Raw genomic sequence first — 14,723 nt, forward strand, 5'->3', positions numbered from 1 at the left:
GTGAGCCATGGCCACCGAGCCTGCGCGTCCGGAGCCTGTGCTCTGCAGCGGGAGAGGCCACAACAGTGAGAGGCCCGCGTACCGCCAAAAAAAAAAAGCTACATTTTCAAATTTGCAATGATGATCTTTCAAGTTGCTATATCTTTCCTAACATTTCCTTCTTCCCTCTAGTTCCACCAGCCCTTTTTAAACTTTTAAGTTTTCCTTTCCAAATGTTCTAGTCTCTCCTGTCTTTCTTTGATCTGGGAACTCCTGTATTGAGTGAATACGAGAAACAGAGTCCATGTTCCCATGTTCAATTTTCCACCTTAACACTCGGCAACTGGCCAAGCAACCTTGATAGTCTCGATGGTCTGTCTTCTCTGAACAGACCCAGAGCTGTCTACTTCCATAATTCTTCTTATTTGAGATCGTAAATCTCCTTATTGTTGAGTGGCGAGGGGAACAGCCAGCTCTTCTCTTGGGGGTTTTCCCAATCCTGCAGAGTTTAGGTCCTGCCTCAGCCCCCTGCCACCTTTTCCCATCTTCTTGGCTGTTGCCAGGAGATGGTTCTCCCAGGAGTAGTTTCCCTTAACCCTCTCATATGGGAGTTTTCACTAGGGATAATTTCCAATTCTGGGTCATGAGGGCCAGGGCGGGGGGACTCAAATGCCTTCTTTCACTCCACTCTCCCTTTCCACCCTGCATTCCTAGCTCACATTCATTATTATAAAAACATATCATTTACTAAATGATATTATCCAACACCTGAGCTCCAGCGTCCTCCTGTCTTCTCATCTTCCTCTGAAATATTTGAGTAAGCTCTCAAGACCTTGTCAAGAGGTTGTAAAGACAGACTATAGACTGAGAGAAAATATTTGCAAACACACATCCAACAAAAGATTAGTATCTAAAATACATAAAGAACGCTCAAAACTCAACAACAACTAAACCCACAAACAATCCAGTTAGAAAATGGGCAAAAGATATGAAGAGACATTTTACTGAAGAGGAGATAACAGATGGCAAACAAGCACATGGAAAGAGAGAAATGCCAACTAAAACCGTGGTAAGACATCACCTCACACCTATCAAAATACCGAAAATAAAAAATACTGACAATACCAAATGTTGGCAAGGATGCAAAGAAACCTACGTCACTAGTGAGAATGTAAAATGTTATAGCCATTCTGGAAAACAATTTGTCAGTTTCTTTAAAAAACTAAAAATGCAACTGCTATACGGCCCCAGCAATTGTGGTCTTGGGCATTCATCCCAGAGAAATGAAAATTTATGTTCATGCAAACATCGCCCCATGAACGTTTACGGCAGCTTTATTCGTGATAGCCGCAAACTGGAAACAACCCAAATGTCCTTCACTGGATAAATGGCTAAACAAACCACGGAATATCCACACCATGGAATACCATTCAGCAGTAAAAAGGAACAAACTACTGATACACACAACAACCCGTATAAATCTCCAGAGAACTAGGCTGAGTGCAAAAAAAAAGCCAAACCCAAAGGCTACATCCTATATGATTCCATTTATGTAACATTCTTAAAATGACAAAATCAAAGAAATGGAGAACAGAGTAGTGGTTGCCAGGGATTAAGGAGGGGGTGAAGGTAGGAGAAAGTGGGTGTGGCTATAAAATGGCACAAGAGAAATGCTTGCTGTGATGGGAATATTCTGTATCTTCACTGTAGTTATGTCAAGATTCTGATTCTGATTTTGGACAAGAGTGTTGCAAAATGTTACCATTGGGAGAAATAGGGTACATGGTACATGGGATCTCTCTGTATTTTTACTTACAACTGCATATAAACCTATAATTATCTCAAGATAAAGAGTTTATTTTTTTTACAAAGGGGAATTACAACATGTAAAGGAAAACTGATTGCTAAATATTACTCACCTCATAGTTAATATTTATGTAGTACTCACCATGGGCGAGGTACTGCCTGGTACTTCAGGTTACTAATTTAACCTTCTCAAATCATATTATATAGTACTATTATGATCCTGTTTTATAGATGAGAAAACTGAGGTTAAGTAACTTGCCCAAGGTGACATAGTCAGTTAAGTGATGGACTTGGACTTTGAACTCAGGCACTCATTCCAGAGTCCTCGATTTTAGCCACTAGGCTGTGGTAAAGGTCAGGCCACTCCTCAACACTCTCCTTAGAGATACAGTCTAGTTCCTAGACTTGCTGTTCCGCTCTCAGGTTCTTCCCTTCATCAGTGTTTCCTTTCTGAGGCCTCCAGAGTGTACATCTCCACCTCTCTTTTTAGAGAAACTTTCAGCCGCAAGAAACAGAACCTACCAATGCATCTGTCTTTAGACTTTGAGGAAATATTATCTCACATAATAAAATGATGGTTTCAGAGTTGGTTGATTCAGCAGCTCTGTTATATCAGTAAATCCCAGCTTCCTTCTGCTGTTCTGTTCTGCCGCCTTTGACCTAGCAGCCTCCTCGTGACCACAAGGTGGCTGCCCAAGCTCCTGGTGGTACTTTCTCACAACAGTATCCAGAGTCAGTAGAGGGACTGCTTCTTCCCTCTTTGTGTCCTCTCAATCAACAAGGAAAACCTCTGCCAGAAGCCCCAGCACAGGCTCCACTCGTGTCTCCTTGGCCAGAGTCACCTCATGTCCCCATGCCTAAGCCCATCATTAAACAAAGGGGATACGAAAATATGGTTTGTTTAGACCAATTATACCACTTCCTGGGAGCAGAGACCACTTCCCCTGAAGAATAAGATCACATGGAGGACAGATGGTAGCTGAAAAATAGAAAACAAAAAAAAGGAAGTTCTATTACAAAAAAGGAAGAGGAAATGCTTGTTTTCTAGGAAAAACTAAATCTTCATTATGCTCTGCTCACAGGAGTGGGCTTCACCTTGGGATTCATCCTCCTCCCTCCTCAAATACAATCTCCTAGGGTCCAGCATGAATTATCAGAACAGGACAGGCCAGATCAGCAGTTCTCAAACATTAACGTGCCCAAGAATCACCCTAGGAGACTGGTGGAAAGGCTGGAACTTGAACGTAAGTCCATGTAATTCTAACACTTGGGCTTGCAACCACTGTGCTGTTGTCCTGGGGGCTCCCTTAACGCCCACAGCAGAGTTAGGCCTAAGAAGTTTCCCTTCACAGTGAGCCCCTGTGACCTGGTGAATCTCAGCACGTTTCTGTTACCCAATCAGGTCCAGGTGCTCACGGCTCGAAAACCAGAGAGTCAGAGACAGAGAGGAAAGTTGGTGGAAAGGAAAGTTACTTTTAATCAGAATGCCAGTAGTCTGGGGAGATGGTGGACTTAGCGTCCCCAAAAACCATCTCCATGGATTCTGCTCAGCCTTGAAAGCTTTTAAAAGGAAAAAGGGAGGTAATCTCAGTTAATCATGGAGATAGGGGGTCAGAGTCATCGCCATCCCCCACTGTGTGCAGGCTTGTCAGCTTCTGGTGATTTTGTTAGGGGAACCACTGACTGAAACTGCCTACCTTGGCGAGGCCCGATAGTAACCACTTGCATGAGTTATCTTACAACAGGAGGTCCTGGTAAGGAACGCGGAACTAACAAGCTACCAGAAATGTAAGAATTTGGGTAAGGTCAAAAGGAGAGAGGAGATGCCAGTCTATGTCCTGCCAACCTCCCAGAATCCTTCTCCCTGGAATCCATCCTGGCTGAGTGATGCGCATGGCACCAGGGAGGACCCTGAGTCAGAATGATTGGCCAGAGACCACCCCGGAAATTAACCCCATCACCATAAAACCCGAGACCGCAAGTCACGTGGCAGAGCAGTTCTCCTGGGTTCCCTTACCTGCTGCTCTCCTCCCGGGCGCCCCTTCCCAATCAAGTCTCTTGCTTTTTCAGCACGTGCGTCTCCTCGGACAGTTCATTACCGAGTGTTAGACAAGAGCCCACTCTCGGGCCCTGGAAGAGGTCCCCCTTCCTGCAACAATTTTTTTTAGATGCTATCTTGTTCACACAGTTTGTTCCCAAGATTACTGAAGGGGGAGCTAGGGAAGAGACCTGGTCATCACTTAATTACTTATTCTTCATTTCTACTCCTTTGATATATGGAAAGAACCAACAGATTGGGCAAGGTAGTGTGTGGTCAAAAGATGTGAAAGGTGTGCTAGGGTCAGAGATGAGTAGAGCATGGGGGTGCCTGGTTTCAGGTTAGTGACAGGACAAGGGGGCCTCCTGCAGAGAACTCTTTGCTGCCAAAAGCTGCTTACATTTCTTCCAGCCGAAAGTTGTGCCTGGGGCTTCCCTGGTGGCGCAGTGGTTGAGAGTCCGCCTGCCGATGCAGGGGACACGGGTTCGTGCCCCGGTCCGGGAAGATCCCACATGCCGCGGAGCGGCTGGGCCCGTGAGCCATGGCTGCTGAACCTAAGCGTCCGGATCCTGTGCTCCGCAACAGGAGAGGCCACAACAGTGAGAGGCCTGCGTACCACAAATAAAAACAAAAAACAAACAAACAAAAAAGTTGTGCCTGGCCCCAGTTCTCCAGTCCTTCAGGCAGAGAGGTCTTCTCTCCTTTGCAAGTCTCCTTTCAATGAAGAAAGGGAGTGTGTGTAATAAACAGATTCTTTCCTGACTTCTCAGATGACCAGTTTGTTACTACCCTCTTGGGACTACAATTTCCTCCTAAGTAATGTCCTGACCAAGAAATGCCTACAGTCCTTCCAAGTTTTGACATCCTATAACCCTGGGAGTACAAAGGAGCCTAGAGGCATGTGTGAGTGAGAAAGGAGGGAAAGGAGAATACAATTATTCCTGCAGAACGTTGCCTTGCCCTGGGGAGGAAAGTGGGAAATCATAGATGCCATTGGATCTCATCAGACACGGGAGCATCCGGATCACCTGTTAGTTACTTATTTGAATCTAGGAAACTAATGAGCAGTTGCCAAAGCTACCTTCCTGCTAATGGTGTGCATTGTATTCCTGCTAATAAGCATTGATCGGCACCGCATTCAAATGCAAATCTAGATCGCTGTTTCTTACAAATAACTTTTTTGTTCTTTTAAAGGTAAGCCCTGGGGGACTGAAGAGTTTCAGCTTGATTGCAAATCTAAACTGGGGTTTGGAGATTTTATTCCTTCAATCCTTACCCCAAATTTGCACGCTCACCCCATTTTCCCAGAGTCATCAAAAAATGTCTTTTTGGAGTAGACCTTAAATTTAAAAGGAGATGGTGGTCTCAGATCTCGTTAGAAGTTGGTACAGGTTCTAACAACCTAATAAGAGGCTGTCTGCACTAGCAGTATTATGAAAAGACGCCCTGCTTTCCCACCTCTCTTGAATCTCGAGGTCTTACTATCTTGTAGTTTCCAAGTCTAAGAGTCTTTTATCTTATTCTTGATATCCATTGTTAAAAAACAAAATTCAATCCAATAAATCATGAATCAAGCAGTATCCAATCTGGCAGACAGAGAGGAGCCCGGAAGAGGTATACAAGGCATGAAATTTTGTGAACAGAAGGGAGCAGGAACAAGGAAGTTGTACTAGGCAAAAAGTGGATTGGTTATTGCAAGATCATTTCCTTACGGAGGAGGGCAGGGATCTATCAGGCATGTTACTTAACTAACGCTGACCAGTCAATTTTTTTTTTAAATAGATCTTTATCAGAGTATAATTGCTTCACAATACTGTGTTAGTTTCTGTTGCACAATAAAGCGAATCAGTCATATGCATATACATGTCCCCATATCCCCTCCCTCTTGAGCCTCCCTCCCATCCTCCCTATCCCACCCTTCTAAGTCCTGGCAAAGCACCGAGCTGATCTCCCTGTCCCATGCTGCTGCTTCCCACCAGCCAACTATTTTACATTCTGACCAGGCAATTTCTGATTGACTGGTTTAAGATTCCATTTCTGGGAGAGCTGAACCTGTAATTAAGTCTTGGTTTGGTGATACGGGGCTTAGCATAAGTGACTTCATTTGGAGACTCTTTACCTTAACACACATTATTGAAATCAATGCTTCAGAGAATAACTGTTCCCCTGCCTGCACTTCTCCTGAGCAATCAGGATCTAGCTCAGACACAGTGGGTGTTTAATGGTTGCCCATTGAGCATTTAATACATTTATGTGCAGCATAATGGCCCATTTCTGCTGCCATCTTTTATTCTTTCCATCCATTTCCTACATTCTACGGAATGTGACCTCCCAAGACTAATCCAAGTGCACAGAATCCAGTGCAATAGCTGAACTATTGGTCAGATTCATGAGGATATTTTTTCTTCAGAGCTGCAGAGGCTGCTAAGCCTGGCTGGCGATATAGGCAACTGCCAGGCTCTACAATGGAGTGGCCCCTGGGGGGAGGCTGGTTAAGTGAGTTCATCTCTCCTCTCCAGAACTGGTGCACTGGGACACAAGGGCTCAGGTCTGAGGAAGGAGGCAATATAAATAGGGCTTAAGGCACAGACTTAGCCACCAGATAGACCTGGATTTGAGGCTGAGCTCTGTCCAATAGCGGCTGTGTGACCTGGAGCTAGTTACTTAACTTCTCTGAGCATCAGTTTCCTCCTCAGTAAAATGGGGGTAATAAGAGTCTGTAGTGGATTGTTTACCATACCTTGAGTAGGTCACTTCCATAATCTAATTTTAGCCGTGTGCCTTGCTTTGACAAATGCGACACCAGCAAATGTGATGCAAGAAGAAGCTGGAGTTGTGCTTGCATACTAGGGCTTACTCTCTCTTGCTGTTGAGAACATTTTCACCATCATGTGAACAAGCATGGGCTGGCTGATGAGAGGCATGTGGCTGTCAGCGCAGCTAATGTCAGGCCAACTGCCAGATATGTGAGTGAGGCCATCCTAGACTATCCAGCTACAGCCAAGCCAGCCCAAGTCAAAATAAACTCCCAGCAAACCCGTAGAACTGTGAGAAATAATAAGTGTTTCTTATTTTAAGACACTACCTTTGGGGAAGTTTTGTTACACAGCAGAAGCTGACATACACATTTTCTCACCCAGAGTGATGTTTGAACCTTGAATACATATACATAAAAAGTGCATCAACCAGTGCCTAACACATAATAAGTATTCAATCAGTATTCATCACATCATCTCTGAAGCCAGGATACTGAGAGTTTCTTGGAGGTGATCTTCACTGAAACAGAGGGAGCAAGGAAAGAAAGTCTGCTTTATTTAGCCAATGGACCAGAACCAGGACCAGACCTGGTTCTCTGGCACAGGGCGGCTCTTCTAGACCCTGCAAGATCACCACCAGTCATTGCTGATCTGCACATATATGAGTATTTCATTCCAGTGCCATCTTGATGAGCTACATGTGCTGCAGGGTCAGTCAGAGGGAAGTGGCAGGCCCTTCTACTCCAATGCCACCCACAAAATCCTGCCATCACCTATCCCAGACCCAATGAGTAACACACCCACCCACCCAGGTGGTCAACAAGAGCCGCTTCCCCGCTAGTCAACAGGTCTGGGGAAAATCTTGGCTACAGCGGATTCACACATGGAACATTTACACTTATACCCAAACTACAATACCTCCGAGCCTCCTGCCTGCACCCCGTTCCTGTGTCCAAGGAGCAACCTCACCTGCACTCACACACCAGTCTGAAAACACAAAAGTTGCCAAGTTCTTTCTCTCTCTGTTTCAGACTGAGATGCAGGAAGCCACATAAAGGAACGACTAGCTGACAGTGTCCCTCGTGAGAATGTCTGTGCTGGCACTGAGGTGCCACCTCCCAACGCTCACAAAGCAAAGAGGTCTCGGAACTCCACACAGGGTAGATTCTGCACAGAACTGGCCCCTTCCCATCGCTGCATCACTGCAACTGCTTGTTTCCCCAACAGTAGCAAAGGCTCTCAGGAAAAACAGTTCTGCAGACAGCATCTTTGTAAAAGCCAAACATTGGAAACAACCCGATTGTCCCTCAACAGTAAAATGAGCTTAAAAAAAAAAAAGTGGGGCTTCCCTGGTGGCGCAGTGGTTGAGAGTCCGCCTGCCGATGCAGGGGATACGGGTTCGTGCCCCGGTCCGGGAAGGTCCCACATGCCGAGGAGCGGCTGGGCCCGTGAGCCATGGCCGCTGAGCCTGCGCGAGCCTGTGCCCCGCGATGGGAGAGGCCACAACAGTGAGAGGCCCGCGTACCGCAAAAAAAAAAAAAAAAAAAAAAAAAAGTGCCGTTAATTCACACAATGGATGGAATGCCAAGGAACATTGAGAATGCACGAACGCTCCGCACAAGAGCTTGCACACAATTCACAAATATGAAGTTAAGTGAAAGAAAACACTCACAAAAAAGTATTTTCAATACATCTATGCAAAGTTCAAAAACAAGTAAAATCAAGTGGCATGATTCAGGGATGAATTCTAAGGGGATAAAATAACAAAGAAAAGCAAGGGGCTGATTACCAAAAACGCAGGAACATTGTTTCCTTTTGGGGGTGGGGAGGAAGTTTTCAAAAGTAAAGAAGTATGTGCAGGCTCTTGGGGGCTGTTGTTCTAGTTGTTGATCTGGGTGGTGGTTACTTATATGGGTGTTTGTTATGTAGCAATTCCTCATGCTGTCCACTTACAGTTTATGAATTTTTCTATATGTGTGTTATATACCCCACCCACCCCCTAAAAAAAGATTTTGAAAAACAATTCTATAGCACATGTTCTTTACAATTCTCATGACAGAGGTTCAAACTTATGCCACGGAGTCCAGCAGATACAGATGCCATGTCATCCTTTCCTCACTCCCACTGTTCCTGCCTTGCCTCATGGGCTCAGATCCAGGATCCTAATACCTCCTTCCTAAGCCAGTTATACAGTAGGTTATACACTAATAGCTCCCATGACCATCAATGGATGCAAAGGGATATTGGTCATGGTGGTGATGGGAGTGGAAGGAGTTTATTTCTACCATAAGGTCTGAGCTCCTCTTCAGCCAACCAAAATGCCAGCAGTAGTTGCAGCAGGGTAATCGAGCAGGAACCTATAGGGTCTTCCCGAGACAGACTCCTCCCCCACACCCTTTGCTTTAGTTCCTCTCTGAAGTACCTAGATAAAAGTACCTGATGCGCACTTCCTGAGCTGTTTTACAGATGCTAAACCCCCCCCCCCAAATGGAAGAAATGAACTACTTGATGACCACGTGCACCTAGCTCCCAGACCTACTGGCACCTAAAGATTGATAATGTGAATCTCTGTGACACCGCCCTGTTCCCTCACCATCAACCAATCAGAGAATTGTGTATGAGCTGGTTACATACCCTGAGATGCCCCTCCCTCACCTGGCCTTGCTGAAACCTATCAGGGAGTTTGAGCTTTCTGGGCACTAGCAGTCTCAGACTTCTTGTATGGCAGCCTGCAATAAACACTGCATTTTCCTTCACACAACGGGGTGTCAGTAGATTGGCTTTATTGCCGAAGGGCGAGCGGACCCAAGTTTGGTTCAGTAACAGCAGCGGTAGCAATAATAGTAGCAATCTTCCGTGAGGATATGGACCCCACTTGGAACAAGGCTAGAACTTGCTTGTACATCCTAAGTTGGACAGCCAGCCACACTTGGTCCCCACTCAGCTTTACCTCGGCACATACTTCAACAGCGGGTGTGTGTTTGCAGGTCTGAAGAAGCGAGTATATGTTCTGTGCCCCATCGACCTAAAGAGAGGAGAACAGAGCCCAGAAGGACACCAGACTTTAGGGGAGGGCAGAGGAGAGAAGACCTCAGAGGAAATGAGAACAGCCAAGGTGTGGTGGCCAGGAAGCCCAGGAGGAGACAAGTATTGAAACGTGGAGTCAGGTTCAAATGCTGCAAGTCCTAGAAGACAGGTGGAGTCAGCCCAGACCCCAGGGCTGCGATTCCCTTTGATCTGTGGTGGCCTTGGCCTGCAGCGGCTTTAAGCTGGATTTTGGTTTCCCGGCCAGAGATTGAAGTCAGGCCACGCCAGTGAGAACCCTGAATCCTAACCACTAGACCACGAGGGCCAGTGGCCAGTGACAAGGCCCTGGCCCCGTCGGCTTTGTAGAAATGAATTTCCACAAAGAGATGGAAAGTAGTGAAACCAGTAAAGTATTTATTATTGAGGAAAAAGAGTGTGTGTGAATAGACACACACAGGCGGGTTCAGGAGAGAGTCGTGCCCTCGTGGTAGTTTGAATCACTTTTATGGGGCATTTCTTCTGGGTTTCCTCTGGCCAATCATCTTGCTTTGCCTGGCTCTGAGTCCATGCCTGGTTTAACTCAGGGTCCTCCCCTATGTGTGTTCGCATCTCTCAGCCAAGAGGGATTCTAGGGAAGAGGCCTATGGGTAGGTTGACATCACCTACTATGGGGTGACACCCCCTCCCTTTTTGACCCCCAAGGAGCCTTTCTGCGCCTGTGTAGTCGGGAAGGTCTCCTTGACCTCAAGAATGAGATATGTGGTCTCTTTATCTCTTATCTGGGCAGGGCTCAGCTCCTCTCTGCCCCTGCCATTATTGTTACCTTAAAGTGTCCGCTGGAGGCAAAGTCCAGCTGTTTACCCTTTTCCTGTTGTTATTTCTGTCTGGAAGTGTAAACAAGAGACTGCCTGTAAATGTCTAACCTGGAGCCCATCTACCTCCTGCCTCACCTGCATCCACTATTTTCTATAAATTGTGCACATCTGTTCTAAAACTCCATGAGTCTAAATTACATTCTGAAAAATAGTTCTGGAAGGAGGAACACAAAACTACTCACCGTGGTTAACTTTGGGGACCAGGATGAGTCCAGTGAGGGAAGGACTCTCACCTTTTTACTTTCTATGCTTCTCAATTATTTTAATTTTTACAAGGAGCATTCATGCATTTGAAATTTTAAATGAAGAAAAGAAAATAGCTACATGTTAACTAATACTAGCCTAATGATGTCGGAAGAAGGGACCGGTAACACCTGGCAACAGAAGAGGAAAGAAAACCAGCTGGGGGTTGTTGATGGCAGATTGGGGATTCGACAGGTCAGGACTGAGGTGAGAGGTGGCCAAAGAGCACGTGGTGTGAGGTGACCTGGTCCAGGAACTGTACAGGTGGTGTGCTCTGCCCCCTGCTGGAAGTACAACAGCAGGAGCAATTCCTGGTTAGGTGTTTTTAGCAGGCTCCCCCAGTTATCAATGATCTTGTAAAGATGGGCAGGAAATGAAGACCAAGGAAGAGGGTGATGATATTTGGGTTCTCATTAGTCCCTGGGGGCTCGGGACGTATGCCTGATGGCAGCTCACTTTGCGGGCAGCCTTCCCCCAGAGGCAACTGGAAATGAGGAGGAAACTGCTCTCCACCCACCCACACCCACCCCCAAGGCAAGACAAACACGTCCAAGAAAGAACCCAGAGCAGAGAACAGAGGCGGGATGGAGGTAACAGCAGAAGGTTAATTTAGTCTGGGCTTCTCTGGTGGCGCAGTGGTTGCGAGTCTACCTGCCGAGGCAGGGGATACGGGTTCGTGCCCCGGTCCGGGAGGATCCCACATGCCGCGGAGCGGCTGGGCCCATGAGCTATGGCCGCTGAGCCTGCGTGCTCTGCAACTGGAGAGGCCACAACAGTGAGAGGCCCACAAAACAAACAAACAAACAAAAAAACCTCTGCATTGGCACCTTCTCCAAGAAAAGGTATAACTTTGCTTAAGCAAGCACAAAACCCTTAATCTTCCCAAATGTATTGCTCCTGTAGAATCTCCCTGCTCCGTAAAGGGCACCATTCTCTGACCAGATGCTCACGTCAAAAGCCTGCGAGCCATCTTTGATCCTTCTTTTACCTTACGTTCCAGCCATGAGCATGTTTTGTGGACACCCCCTCCAGGATATGTCCCCTACCTTTCTAAATCTAACCGCCACTGTCACCATCCTAGTCCAAGTCCCCCTCTTCCTGTCTGGTCTTCCTGCTTCCACTCTTTTTTTTTTTTTTTTTTCAGTGGCAGGTCCCTAGGATTCCCCAGACCTGCAGAATCATGATTTCTAAAGAAAAGCCCCCAGCAACTCTACTCCAATAAAAGTTAATTTTTAAAAAAAGAAAGAAAATCCCCCAAGAAGCCGCATTTTAAATAAATCCTTGGGTAATTCTTTTATTATGATGATTAAATACAATAACATAAAATGTACCATTTTACGGTTTACAATTCAGTGGCATTAGATGCTTTCACAATGTTGTACAAACTTCACCACCATCTATTTTCAGCACTTTTTTCATCACCCCAGTGGAAACCTCATACCCGTCACGCAGTCAGAATCCCTTCTTCCTGTCCCCAGACATAAATCTGCTTTCTCAGGAATAAAGACACAGACTTACTAGAGAATGGACTTGAGGCTATGGGGAGGGGGAAGGGTAAACGGTGACAAAGCGATAAAGAGGCATGGACATATATACACTACCAAACGTAAGGTAGATAGCTAGTGGGAAGCAGCCGCATAGCACAGGGAGATCAGCTCGGTGCTTTGTGACCGCCTGGAGGGGTGGGATAGGGAGGGTGGGAGGGAGGGAGACGCAAGCGGGAAGAGATATGGGAATATATGTATATATATAACTGATTCATTTTGTTGTGAAGCTGAAACTAACATACCATTGTAAAGCAATTATACTCCAATAAAGATGTTAAAAAAAAAATTGTTGATACTTATGTTTTATGTGAAAGCATTTGACTTCTGTTCAGTTATATAAACAGATGCTATTGACTGTCCTTAATGTTGTCACAAATGTGTTTTTTCTGAATTTTCACAAATGTCTGGAATGGGATAACATTTATTCTCTATTTCAAAACAGTCTATACTTTATGATCAAAATTTATGTATTTTTAGTGTTTTAAATTAATAAATTCATCTCTAGACAAAAAAAAAATCTGCTTTCTGTCTCTATGGATTTAGCTACTCTGGACTTTTCATACAAATGGAATTATACAATATGTGGCCTTTTCTGTATGGCTTCTTTCACTTAGCATAATGTTGTCAAGATTCATCCATGTGGTAGCATGTGTCAGTACTTCACTTCCTTTTATGGTGATATGTGGAAATATCACATGTTGTATATTCATCTTTTGGTAGACATTTGGGTTGCTTCTACTTTTTGGCTATTGTGAATAATGCTGCTAGGAACATTTGAGTACAAGTTGTTGTTTTGTTTTGTTTTGTTTTAATTAATTTATTTATTTTTGGCTGCATTGGGTCTTCATTGGTGCACACGGACTTTCTCTAGTTGCAACGAGCAGGGGCTACTCTTCGTTGCAGTGCACGAGCTTCTCACTGCAGTGGCTTTTGTTGCGGAGCACGGGCTCTAGGTGCACGGGCTTCAGTAGTTGTGGCATGCGAGCTCAGTAGTTGTGGCTCATGGGCTCAAGAGCACAGGCTCAGTAGTTGTGGCACATGGGCTTAGGTGCTCTGCGGCATGTGGGATCTTCCCAGACCAGGGATCGAACCGGTGTCTCCTGCATTGGCAGGCAGATTCTTAACCACTGCGCCACCAGGGAAGTCCCTGAGTACAAGTTTTTGTTTGAACATGTTTTCAGTTCTTTTGCGTATACACCTAGAAGCGGAATTACAGGGCCATATGGCAATTCCATGTTCAAGTCATGGAGGAACTGCCAAACCCTGCTTCCATTCTGCCCCCTTATTTATTTTCCACACAGCACCCAAAGTGACTTCTTTAAAATTTAAAACAGATCATGTTACAATCCCACTTAAAACTCTCCAAATGGCTTCCCATTTCTCTTGGAATAAAATCCAAGCTCGTTATACTGACCTATATACTATGGTCCCTGCCCCTCTTTCCAATGCATCTCTTAACTCTCTGTTTTCACTTCTAAACACTTTCTGTTCCTGCCTCAGGACCTTTGCACTTGCTTTACCCTCTGGCTGGAGTGCTCTTCCTCCTAATCTTTCCATGGGAAACTTGCTCTCAGCCTTGAGGCCCCTCCTCGAGCATCACCTCCTTAGAGAGGCCTTCACTTACCACCTTATCTGAACTAGCCGCACCCCACCCTCAATTGCTGCCTATAGAATCACTCCGGTTTACTTTCTTTACAGCACTGACCCCTATCTGAACTTAACTCTTTAATATATGTTTGGTTGTATTGTCTGCCTCCCTCTCTAGAATATGAGCTCCATGACAGTGGAACTGTTTGTTTTGCTAATCCCTATAACACCTGCTTTCAGCTCAGGGCCTGGCAAGCCAGAATGTTAATGAATATTAGTAATTAATTAAGGAATCATTCACTCAAAACTGAGTCTGAAAATTTTGCTCGGAGTTAGGAAAGAGATTGGTAGGGGTTTCAATGAGAAATGGATGATCCGAGTATTAAATTAAATAATTTTGTGAATTACAGTTGTGCTGGGAAGCGACAAGCAGACCTCTTGAATATCAACTTAGTATTCACTGAAGTATAATTATGAGAATTCATATATAAAATTGAAGGAAAATCAGGAAGAGTGTTTAATTAAAAGAAACACTTATGTGATTGGAAACCAGCAATTTCCCAACAGACAGAATAGCTTAATAATTAAGAGTAAGCACCATGGACTTCACCACTTAGTAGCTCCATGACCTTGAGAATATCACTTCACATTCATACATAATTAAATGTGGGCTTAATTAAAAAATACCTAACTCCAGGTTTATTGGAAGAATTAAATGAGGTAATGCTTGGGACTTCCCTGGTGGCGCAGTGGTTAGAAATCTACCTGCCAATGGAGAGGACATGGGTTCGAGCCCTGCTCTGGGAAGATCCCACGTGCCACAGAGCAACTAAGCCCGAGTGCCACAACTACTGAGCCTGCGCTC

Source organism: Globicephala melas, chromosome 15 (assembly GCF_963455315.2).
Source record: "Globicephala melas chromosome 15, mGloMel1.2, whole genome shotgun sequence".
NCBI classification, from domain to species: domain Eukaryota; kingdom Metazoa; phylum Chordata; class Mammalia; order Artiodactyla; family Delphinidae; genus Globicephala; species Globicephala melas.